We start from the raw sequence: 13136 nt of genomic DNA, 5'->3' as shown, positions 1-13136 counted from the left end.
TAAAAATCTGAAATGAGTTTTGCACATTACTTGACTTTGCACAAGTTCAGTAGAATGATCCATATATTAAAACCAAGCTGCAACAACAGCCTGATTTGAATTCATTATTTTTTTGATGTCATGAACAAACAAAAGCCACATAAAAAAAATATTATTGGCATAGAAATAAATACATACATGTCGCATTGTCTGTTATTTGAAGACCTGTCAAAATTTAAATAAGGAAGCTGGTACTGCCATAAGAACTGTCTGAGCCAGTTAATGTTTAGATTTATATTTATCAGATGCTTACAGGCAGTGATGGGTACACGCTTGAGCAAAGAGACAGCAGATCAAATGACAATAAGCATGTTTATGATCTAGATTTTAAAAATATAAACTTTATTGTTAAACTGACTGTCCTAAAAATACATACCGGATGTAAATACAAATGTATTAAGTGTAACTGTGTGTGCAAATGCAATAAACCCCCGAAACACAAAGGTGCTAATCTAATGTGAACCTTCCATACGGATTGAACTATGCTGTACCTTCAGTGCACACTTACTCAGCACTAATAATCAGGGGAAATAAGATAGTAGAACTATGTTGCATCAAATCAAGATGCCCTGTATAGGTTATTAAATGAAATAAGCTTAATACAAAGCCAGAGGAAAAATAATTGGACCAACAAGCTCTCTGTGCTTCACCCACCACGTGGACATATGTGTACTTAAACGTTGCACAAACATGAGTGTCCATTGCTGTGTTCTCTCTGTTATATGATCCTATCCTATTTTCTGAGTGCAGTGTTCTTGAAATGGTATAATATTGGATGGTACCCTTCTTAAACTGCCTCTCTGTAATTGTACTGAATGCAGCCCAGCAGCTGTAATGACTGCTCTAAGAGTGAATCCAATGCAGCACCTATGTACAAGTGACAGAAGATGGTAAGAATTTATTATTGTTATTATTATTTTTTTTACATTTTTCTAAAAATGCCATGTCCACAGTTATTCATACCCCTTGAAATTGTCACATTCATTCCTGTATTGTTTCAAATGGTCCTGGTAATTTCTACCATGTTCTAAAGTGTTCTAATTAACTATAAATTGAGAACAGCTGATGTAGTAGATCTCTAGTCAGTAACTAGTCAATTGCAAGTCATGAATGAAACCAAAGAGCTTAGTGATGACCTCCAGTTGCACATTTATTATATTATATCCAAGTGTTTTCAAGTGCCAGTGGCCACAGTGCAAAGCATAATCAAAAAGTACAAGGAGTTCCACCCTGTAAAAAACCTTAAAGGGTGTGGTAGAAAGCCAAAAGTGACCCCTGTGCTGTCAGGAATGGTGGTGCGAGAGGCCAAGAAGAGTCCAAGGATCACCACCAAGGCCATCCTGATGAATCTCAGCAACTCTGGTACAAACATCTCAAGGCAGACCTCAAAAGGCTGGTCTCCATGGATGCCAGCCAAGGAGGACTCCACTTCTCCAAGACATACACAAAGAATTGACCTAGCCTTTGCAGTAGCTCACCTAGACAAGGAAGAAAGCTTTTAGTCATCAATTCTATGATCAAATGAGACAAAAATGGAGTTGTTTGGACACAGGGACATGGCTCTTGTTTGGTGAAAGAAAGGAAAAGCATTCGCCCCAAGAACACAGTCAAGCATGATGGTGGGAATGTGATGCTTTGGGGGTGTTTTTCAGCCAATGGGCCATGCAGCCTTGCCACAGTAAATGGCATCATGGGAAAAGAGTACTAAATTAAGATTCTGGAGGAGAACATCGGGCAGTCTGCAGAAACACTTGACCTTGGGCAGCATTGGACCTTGCAATAGGACAATGATCTAAAACATGCAGCCAAAGTTGTCAAGAAATAGTTAACAGAAAACAACGTCAACATTTTGGAGTGGCCAGCCAGAGTCCAGACCTGACTCCCATCAAGAATCTAAAGACTTGAGTGATGGCAAGGAAGCCTCCTAACCTCAAAGACCTGGAGATTGTCACAAAAGAGGAGTGGAACAAAATCCCATGCAAAAAGCTTGTTAGCAATTACAAGAACCATTTGGTTGCTGCAATGGCAAATAAAGGCTTTGCCATTAATTAGTGAGAAATGATATATTTTGGACATGGCATTTTTGTAGAAATGTATAACCATACAAAGAAATATACATTTTTTTCATTTATATCTCATTTATATTACAGTACTATATCTTACCATCTTTTGTCACTTGTTTAGGTCATTTCCAGCCAGAAGAAACCTATTGGTCAAATAAAAATTCACCGTGAATCAAATTTGGCATGGATATGAATAATTTTGGGCTTAATTGTAGGCATATATATATATATATATATATATGTTTTTTGATACATAAACCCATTATAAGTGGACAAAAATTATATACAAGAAAAATCCATATGGGCCCTGTTCCCTGCAGTGTAGTTGTTACTGGCTAGATACAGTCCAGATCTTGCAGTTACACTGGACATCTTTCACAAATCTTAATTAGAGTTAAAAACAAATTGAGGGATAAAAGTAGATTTAAAACGTTTGTTAAAATTACTAAAAGTTGTTTATATTATTTAAAATTAGGTAAACTGCAGTGAAGTTGGTGGATCGGACACAGTTTGCAAAGTACTGTGGTAACTAAATGAAGAACTCTTGAGATTAAATTTCTTGTAAAGAAGCTCTTGCTGTGACAGATAATAATAACAGCCATGCAGTCACAGTGCCTGTTGTCTGAGTTCTGTTTTGCAGTTTACTAAGCTAACCTGTTGATTGGCATTAATGTTATGTAATCAGTGCACTAGGAGTGTATCTGTCATTCACAATACCATCTCCAGCTAGTTGCCAAGTTCCTCAAGTAGCAAGCTAAGTTGTTACTGGGTAGCTTGTTATTGTATGATACCTTAACTAACTGCCCTGAGGTTGGTAGAAGCAACACAACAGGTCCTGCACAGGTGCTTTATTTACTAGCATGATAATAGTGCATTGAAAACAAGACACACAAGCCAGCTGACCTGTTTATTTCATGCATTTTGTTGGTCAGTTGACTTGTTCCAAAAAGTAGGATGCCCTGCTATTGTTATAACAGACCATGAGGGCCGGGCCACTGCACATAAGCCAAACGCATGGCGGCCAGTGCTAAACGGATGAACCTTGGCTTTACATGGTCATCAGCAGAGGTGGGTAGAGTAGCCTAAACCTGTAAACCTGTAAACATGTTTTTACTGTTGACCTGAGTACCTTTCAAAAAATCAACACAAGCAAGAGTACAAAAGAAGCAGGCCAATAACTACTTTACTGAGCACCCTGTATCACTGCAGTGAAACTTCTTAGCACATCCAGCATCTATTAGCATCGGAACTGAAGTTTGTTAGATGCTATTCTTCTCTTTTTGGAGAATTTTTTGTCTGAAATTGAATGACAAACTTCAAAAGTCAACAGTAAGACTAGTCACAAAGCAGAGGAGACCTTGTCATCATACGATGTCAGGAAATATATATATGCAATATAGGAATTCATAACACACTTCTGCATATTTTAGTACACAATTATTGTTTATTCTCTTGATTAAAATAATACAATAAAACATAAAGTGTGGCCTGTGCAAAAGTTAAGGCACATTTCATATTTTATGTTTTTTTTTTTTTTAGTGTTAAACTCTGCCAATAAATAGCACTAAAAGTAAAAGTTTGCTCTCTATATGTTAACTTATTTTCATTTAGAAAAGCAACAAAACATTTAGTTTGACTGGGGGTGTTCAAAACTTTTGCATACGACTTCCACGTCGGGTCACCAGTGAAAGGTGAAGTCGGCTTTAGATGACTTGCAGTTAAAGTAATACACATCATGAATTAAGTCATGAAGTGATTCAAAATCTGGAGCAAATTCTGAAATTACTTTGGATTTTTGATTGAGTACTCAAACTAGATCAGAAAGAATCATTATGGCCTCGAGGCCAGAGAGAGAGAGAGAGAGAGAATGAGAGAGAAATGTGATACTGTTCAGAACCACTGCTTTTGAGCTGCAGAAGGCCAGCTGCACGGCCTGTAGTTTGTTCTTAGATCATTTAGTCAAACCTTGTCCTCTCATTGTTATCCTGAACCCAAAACCTTAAAACACCCCAGACACTGCAGTGAGGACTAATCTACATACAACAGGCTTTGTTAAAAGACAGAGCTGGTAGATAAATAGGAGGGGTCTGGACACTCAGCTTAACCTCAGCTTGCAATTGTGTTTGCTCAGCTGTATGTGTGTATATGTGTGTTTGTACAAAGCAGGTAGTGTGTGGGGTGGTGGAGTGAGGTGGGGTGAGTACAACCTGAATCATGTTCCTCCCCTTAAGAGTGGTTACGGTGTTCATACACAAGCGCACTGTGAAGACTGTGCCCTTTAAGACACGCTGTTTGGTTAGCATGTTTGCTCAATCTGCATGCAAAAACACGCTGACTGATACCTATCTCTCGCTGCTTACAGTGCACGCCAGTGCTGTTCTCCATTTTTGTTGGAGGCTATAACTGTCATTCATTAATTTATACTAAATGAAGGTGAATGGCGAATGTGTCTTGTTCTTCATTTTTTTAGTTCTAGTTTCTCTGCTACACAAACTTTTCTTAGCGTGTAACAAGGGTCATGCACTAGATAATGCTGCAAAGCTAATCACTCTGTCTGAACAGTAATTGAAGAACAATGAAATCATCCATAATCTAAGAGACATATGAAAGTCATTTGACTGTCTTTCCATTCTTGGAGCACTGTAATGCTTGAACACTTATAGACTAGTTCTGCTGTGACAGAACCTCTAGAATGCATAATTACATCAAACTATCGTGGGGTAAAAAGTAACGTGTGTTATACGTAGTTGAGCAGGTTCAAATAGAATGAGCTTTTAGTCATGTTGCTATGGTAACATGAGAACATCATCTGAGATTTTTGACTTTTTTTTATTCCATGAAAATAACTTTTACTGAATTGGTGTTTGTCGGTTACTGAGTAATGTGTATATGGTCATATGCAAAAGTTTGGGCACCCCTGGTCAAATGACATTGATTTTCTAATTTAAAATAAGTTAACACATCCTCTACAGGGAACACATATCTGCATCATTAAATGCATGATTGCTTGATAAAAGTTATTATCTATATTTTATGTTTTATTATTTCCAATATTGTTAAACTCCGCAAATAAATAGAAACTGTATAGTACAATTTTCAGAAATATGCTGTATATTTATGTTTGTTCCCAGCAGAGGATGTGTTAACTCATTTTTACTTTTTTACATTTACTTACTGAAGGTGTTCAAACTTGTTTGCATATAATTTAAGTCACATATTATTTTATTTGGGTTCTTGGTGGCTGTTTTGAAGCCCCCACACAGCGGGGTTAGTTTTAATGCAGTGTTATAACTAAGCCTCCCAAAGTAAACAATGAAAGATGACCCAATAGTTTTATATATAATTTCATCAAAAATATACTGTCAGGTAAGTAAAATATATTTGCGTTGCATTGTGCTGATATTTGTTCTGCTACTTTGTGGTAAAATATGAATCTAATTTTTTACTTTTTACTAATCAAATTTTTTATGCATATTGTTTGTGTTTAGTTTTTGAAAGCTTAAATGATTCAAACATACTGTATTAAATTATTTTTGCATCATTTTACCTTTGTAGTGATTGTTACAACTAGACACTCGGTCTCAGACTAGCCCCTCATACCTGCTTACAAGGTAAAATGTAACATTTGCACTCATGCTACTTCTGGCTGAATTGTTCTCAACAGTGGGGACTCGACAAAATCTATGTTTTCATTTATAGCAGAGTTGTGTAGGTAGCTTGTATCAAAACATCTTCTTAAAAACTTTTTAAATTATTATACGTTGTGCTTTGCTCCTGCCTAGTAGTAGAAATAACAACTTTCATCTCACCTTTATAGAGATGTCTGCTTGCGATGTTGGCCTACAGTTTGCAGAAGAACTGCTCTGTATTTTTTCCACCTCTCTAGATGCCCTGAAGGAGTTCATCCCGTTGTTTGCAGCTCTTCCATCGTTGTTTGTGTTTTCCAATAATAGGACTCGTGTTGACTTATCAACATAAGAGAGTCAGAAGGCTTTGACCAGAGTAAGAACAACAACGTCTAATTTTAGAAATTGATTCCCTCAAAACAATTTTAGTCTCCTTTGTCTTCACATGGTTTCCTCAACTGAAATAGATGTTGCTGTCATCCATTGTTATTGTTTGTGTGTCAGTTTGGTTTTGTTGCGAGACTTAAACTCTGAACACTTGCAGTCAGTTAGCATTGTGTTCATTAAGTCATGTAATAATAATTGGTCCCCATAAGCTCTTTATTTGGTGTTAGCTATGTTAACAGTTTGAGATAAAGTATTTCTTCAGGAAAATGAACAAAGCAAGGATAAGGAATAGGGATTTGTGAATACGTGCTCCTAACCAGCCGTGAGAATGCATGGTCTTACCTCTTTTAAGCTCATTAGTTTCAGATTTGGCATCAGCTGACAGTTCATCCATTCTTCACATATTGCTCTGAGGAGGAGTGCTTTATCAGAGTCGAAGGCTAGAATTCATGTAATTCAATTTCACAGAGGTTAGCGCTGTCATCCTGAATATTATATCTGTTTAAGGATTATGGATGTCTTCACTGTGGGAGTAAGGTTTTCCTTGGGACTGTAAGATGGATGAGTTTTAAGGAAAGTTATATTTCAAAATGCTGATAACAACTGTGTTTAGTAGAACCTAGAGGGAAATCAGTTAGACGCGCCAGCAAGGAGTAAAAGCTTGTGACTATTAGTGAGGAGCACTGAAGCAGTTTGTTTCTAAAAATGATTATGAGAATTATGTCCTTGGGCTGAACCACTTTGTTTCTAAAAACTGAGGATCATTGTTGTAACAGAATCTATTGTGATGTCAGTTCTTCAAACTTCATCTGCTAAAACACTAACATGGCCAACAGTGAATGACTCACTTGGATCTCATCTGAATAACTGCTAACTGCTCCTTATTAGCCTTTATCCATGAAGATCAAGGGTAGCCTTTAGGCTGAGTTATGTGCTTTAAGACTGCGGAGACAAAGAAAAGAAAAAGAAAAATTCTTTCCTGACTGCCAGCAGCTTACCTCAAAGGAAAAAAATAACACCAATAGACCCTTACATGGGACGTTTCATCTCTCTGGAACACTTTGGAACCCTTTGGAATGCTTTGTCCCTCCGAGCATTGCTACCTTGACAAATGCTGAATGTCCTCTCATCAGGTTTCTTGCCCCCAGTGCCCAGTAACTCCCATGGGCGGCTAGCTAAGCCCAAGGACATGCGGGGGCAGTCAAAGCTCCATTTCAGACCTTTACTTCACTCTTCTCTCTGCCTGGCTGACTTTGATAGATGAATCTGGGGTGAGGAGGAGGATTAGCTTGTTTGTTGTCCGTTTTGTTGATCCAGACCTGGGTCTCCTGAGGGCTTTAGAGTGAGAGTGTGGACAAAGGCAAACACGGAGCTGAGCTCTGAGCTAGCTTGATTGGTCAGTCAAGAACAACACAGCTCCTGACAAATATGCTTATGCAAGAAATTCATAAGAAAGAAATTGTCATCGATGTTGTAGCAAACATAATATTTCTGAGATGTCAACTTTGTAAAAGAAGAAAAAATGCCTTATTGTAACATACCACTGCTGTCAGAACAAAACCTTGTATCTCCAAACTGATTACTTTACAGGAGAAAGAAAAAACATATTTTGCTTTTAATGTAAATCAATGGAACCAGACTTTTTTTCCAAGTCATTCTGGGCCAATTTCTTTGAGCCATTCACCATGAAATTTACATGCAATGTAAAGGGCAACAGATATTTTCAAATTATGTCAAAAACTGAAAAACAAAAATGGAGAGGTTTTGTTCTGACAACAGTGATGTTAATAAGAATTTGTTTAAAGTGAAATTTGTATCATTTCTATTTGTCCAATCATAATTATAGCTAGTCTTCTCAGAATGTTATAAAATATATACACCTACGTTTAGAAAGGTTTTCTTAATTTTTACTATTTTAAATCTATGAAATAACACATTACATCAAACTTCTTCTATTTTGGATTCTTTTACAAATAGCCCTCTTTGCCTTTGCAGTTGTGCACACCATGTCTTCGCAGTTTTACAGCTTCATAAGCAGCCACCTGAAATGCTTTTCCTAAAGGACAACCTTATTGTTACTGAAAACATCTTGTAGGGAAGGAAAATAAAAAATAAACTACATTTAATATAATGTTACATTTTTTTAAAAAATGCTCTGGAAATAATATTGTACACTGGCATCATTTGCAAGTAAGCATAAGCCAGTGGATAAAAGTGTTTAAGATAATATAAACATAAATAAATGAATAATTGTTAATATCTTATAATCTTATATCTTAGACAAACTAAGCGTCCAATGTTGATGACAGCCTGGTGGTGATGGTAGTGGTTTGTGCAGCAGGAATGACCCACAGTGGGTCATGGTAACCTCCCTCCACTGAACTGGGCTCTGCTCCAAGTCTCATTAAGTCATGTTCCAGCAGTGAGACTGCCATACACTATTTGAATGAGAGATGGAATAGTAAAGTGATTGCCTCTTTCCTCTCTCTCGCTCTCTGTTTCATTTCCTTGTTTTACAGTGAAGATCTAGATCAAAGTAAGGCCAGTGATGCGCCTGTCTGCTAAGGCTGTGTGTGTATGTGTTTGTTTGAGGGTCCTATCATGTCTGTGTGTTTGTAGTTTGCACATTGTGGCGGTTAAGAGTGGGAGTGGACGTTAGCGGGAGATGCTTTCCGAGGTGGGGCTTCGGAAGGCGCCGGGCCAGGAAACACAAACAAGGATCCACTACGGATGTGTTTAGACAACAAAGCCTGTCTGTGACTAATCTACTTAGTCTAGTTACTATTACTCAGACATGTATTGTGTGTTGTATTTTGTAGCCTAATATAAGAATGGCAGCACTTTGAGAGCTTAAAGTCCACAACTCATAAGACATTTAACACAATAACAGATTCAGTATTTCTTATCAGAATGAGCTAAATTAGGTCTATGATATGATCATAGTCAAAGTGAGTATGAAACAGCATAGCATTCTCAGTGCTGGTGACATAGAACCACTGCCTTGCTCATTTTGATGTTTTCCCTGCTCTAATATATCAGATTAAACTCATGAATGAATTAACAAGCCCTTCCTGAGTTGAAGCGGGTGTGATAGAGCTGATAGTATACTAAATTATACAGAGCTGTGGTACTCCAGGACCAGAATTGGGAATCACTGATCTAACCTAATTTGAACAGAAACTGAATAATGTTTTGGCCTTATATGCTTTGGACCAATTGTGGACAAGGATTATACTCTTAGGCTAAACTGCCAATGTGCCAATGGGTTTTTTCACCATTATAAATCTCACCTAGTCCAGGTTTAGGCTTAATCTGGGCCTGGGAAACTGACTCAGTATTATAATCCTTTATTGCACAAATCTGTTTCGAATCTTGCAACACACAAAATGATTACAGTAGTATTGTTCATGCGACAGTAATCATGTTTTTTTTTTTATTTGTGTATTTCATTAGGAATGCTATATACTGATTCAAAGCCACAGTGAAGCCAGTCCTAAATCTGAAAGGCTTTTAAGCTTTAACTGCTGTTTAATTACGGAGAGGTATTTTGCTGTCAGTGCTGCTGCAGAGCTAAAGGGAGCAGTGGTGTGGTTTTGTCAGCAGTGATGAACTGTTGCTTCACTCCCCGTCTTCGGGCCATCAGTGGCGTGCGCAGTCTCCGGTAGCTGTCATTTATCAGTCGGGCAGAAAATGAAATGAGAAGCATCTTGGCGGGCTGCTGCAGGAACGCGTAGATGCTATTACTTAGCCTCAGTTCTTCAAGTCTGTCTGTTTGGCAGCAGGTACAGAAGGAAATGCTGGATCCACTGAAAACGGTCCTTCACTTTATCTCCTCAGAATGTTTAAAAGCACTCCTATCTTACTGTTTAGAGGACAGCTGTCTTTAAAGTAATGTTCAGGTTGCACTAAACTGAAAATGTGCTTAATGGAACTGCGGCAATTAGGGGAAAAAAGTAAACCAGGCCTGTAATAGTACAGTCTAAGTTCCATTTAGGAGGTCTGCGATAGCTCACAGTGAATAATCCAGTGCAGTGTTTTGCAGATCGTCTTAAACTGTGTCTGCTGGTGTTTTATTGACTGACCTGATACACACAGTTAGTCACTCTGTCACTCTGAGTCAGAGTGTCACTCTGAAAATGTGGGTCCGTCTGTAACACTACCTTCTCCAAGAGTGGCCAGAATCTCCTAATGTCACCTTTTAATTTCACAAAATATATAGGCACATAACTGTAGATGATGTTCATTGCCCTCTGTTACTAACTTTTCAATCTTCTTTAAATGTTGTAGGAAAGTATATCAGTGCGATCATATTTGCCACATATTGTAAATGCTTGCTCGATATACCTTGTAATTTATTAAAAACACATAGATGAACCATTGATCTAAAGTGAAAAGGCCTGTCACAATGAAGAAACTTTAGCTTGCCATATAAAGAAGTTTTAAGTTTTAATTATACTTTTTGTTAACTGTATGCAACTATTTAAGTACAATCCAAAGGTGGCCAAATTGGCTGATCTTGCTTTTGAGCTGTCAATGCACAGTAGCTTCCAACTAATGACAACAGCTCAAACATTACTTACAGCTGCCCTCCTAACTAGTCTTATAGCACCAAATCAGAAGTGTTGTAGGACCCATGGTGTTTCCTGCTCTCTTATGTGCATTCATTTGCCTCCACCCAACATGTGACGTAAACAAAGGATTGTGAAAGCTAACAGCTTTAGAAAATAATCGTGATCAGCTCAAATAATTGTGATCAGGTGATTGTCAAAATTATGACAGGTCTAGATGTGGATAAAGATGATGTTGACCTGTATTGTTTTTACTAAAATTAATTGTGTCTGTTGGATTATGTGAATGTCTTGATTCATCCATACTCTCTCAGAAACATCTGTGACAGGAAGCTCACGACACAGTAAAACATTTAGCACTTGGTTAGAGGCTCATATGCATATAGCAGCCTGATCTGAGAGATCAGTATTGTGAAGGCTGATATGATGAAACACAAATGATATATTGTGCAGCTCTGTTTGGCTCTTGTTTTGTTCAGTAAGACTGTTAACCCATCTCTGCTGCTCAGAATGGTTTGATAATGGACGTATTGTGACAGCGTGGGCAGGAGAGTGGTGTGAGAACAGCGAATGAAGGGGAGATCAACAGCAGGCTTGAGAAAACACAGGATGTGCAGCGGGATCCGTTTTTCCGCTTCCTGCCGGCCGGACAGTGGGACTGAATGAAGGAAGGGGAAGAGTGTGTGTGTGTGTGTGTGTGTGTGTGTGTGTGTGTGTGTGTGTGTGTGTGGAGGGTTTAGTGGAAAGAGTGTCCTTGGTTCCCTGTTTTGGTGGCGGAGGTGGCTCTGTGTGTGTGTGCGTTGATGGAGTCCGGGGCCTGCAGGATCCTGTGTCAGGAGTGAGTGTGTGTGAGAGAGAAACAAGAGCGAGAGTAGAGAGAGAAAATGACAGAAAGAGAGCAAGAAAGAGAGAGAGACAGGACTGCGAGATGGAATAAGATGATAGTGCAAGAGAAGATGACAGAAAGAGAATGAAGAAAGAAAGAGAGAGCATGTGAGAGAGAAAACGAGAGAGGGAGAGAGACTGAACGGAAGTGGATTGCTGGCGGTGGGCCAGAAAGCTTCTCTCCATCATCTAGCCATCTATCCTTCCCTCCCTCTCCCCCTGCAGAAAACATTCCTCCCTCGCTCAGTGTCAGACACTACTCCCCACACCAAGCATCTCAAACATTCAAATATTTAAGTCTGTAAAAAAGCTTTTTTAACCTCAGGACTCTACGGCCGTTTCTGCTTCCGACAAATGCTGTTAAAGACTAGCTTTGTTATGAAGTTGAAAAAAACGGAGCTGCCCACAAATGTGTTCTTTTGCAGCAAGGTTGGACAGGCTTTACAGAACACTGACAAAAATCCCTTTCAACCTAATGAGAAGTTGTAGCACACAACTATTATTAATTACAAATTAGGCCTGTGGCTAACCGAGTTACAGTAACATTTATTCATTTACATCATGCAAAATCAGGAAAAACACTGTCCTGAATTCAGTTCTTGTATAACCAGGCATCAGGAGAAACTCAGATAAAGCCTCATTGCTCAATTCTGACTTTTTGCTTAAATCCGATCTGACTTAATATTAATTAATTTAATATTTGTGTAGGTCTGTGATTCAAATCTGTCATTAATATGAATAAACCTAATCAATAATGTCATGTGAGTGAACTACGTGCCTCATAAACGTACAAGCAAAACAAGCCTTTATCACATTTTTACATGCTGTTAGAATACATCAGGTGTAGTTTTTTTGTTAGAATGCTGGCAAATTTGTTGTTGTTTTGAACCTGTTTATTTTCATTTAATAGTCATGTTTGGTAGTGTAACATCTAAACTCATACATAAACATATTTATTGATTCGGATTCATTCAATTGAATGGGTTAAATGTTTGTCCAACTTTGCAACAGTTTGACACAAAAGAATGCGTTTGTGGGCGCGGAGCATGGATAGAGCAATTGGTCCTTCATCTCCTTTGTCTTTTAACTGAAGGTTAACAAGTGGGTGTGCCTGATAATTATATTTCTGATAATTATATTTACGGATGTCTTTTCTTCTTGATAGTAAGCTGTTGATTTGTCATGTGTGATTGGTGCATATTTTTATTTACACTAGAACTAATTACCCCCTGCACCCCCCCCCCACACACACACACATACACACACATAACTAGATCTTATCTATTACTACATCAAACATGCGTGTCTGTGTTGCTGAGCTTATGATCACTACAAACATAATCGCATTGGCTCACAGTCAGACTATAACCTCGCAGGTGTGTTTACCAGGGACGCAGTTGCCATGGTGGTGTGTGTGTCTGCGTGTGTGTCTGTGCCTGTACGTCAATTTGTAGTGTGTGTTTACCTCCTCCTCAGCTATATCTGAACAGGAAACAATATGGGGAGTAACACCTGTCTGTGATAAGCCACATGCACTCTGTAACATGCAGACACACACACACACACAC

At 38.4% G+C, this 13136-nt stretch overlaps 1 protein-coding gene across 2 annotated transcripts in view; it reads left to right on the top strand.

The window, feature by feature from the left end:
* Window positions 1–13136, top strand: part of gab2 (GRB2-associated binding protein 2) — a 64139-nt gene that overhangs the window by 20894 nt on the left and 30109 nt on the right. The window lies entirely within an intron of this gene.

Source organism: Colossoma macropomum, unplaced genomic scaffold, assembly GCF_904425465.1.
Source record: "Colossoma macropomum unplaced genomic scaffold, Colossoma_macropomum, whole genome shotgun sequence".
NCBI lineage: Eukaryota > Metazoa > Chordata > Actinopteri > Characiformes > Serrasalmidae > Colossoma > Colossoma macropomum.
The sequence above is the reverse complement of the archived record's forward strand: the minus strand, read 5'-3'. Positions and strand labels throughout refer to the sequence as shown.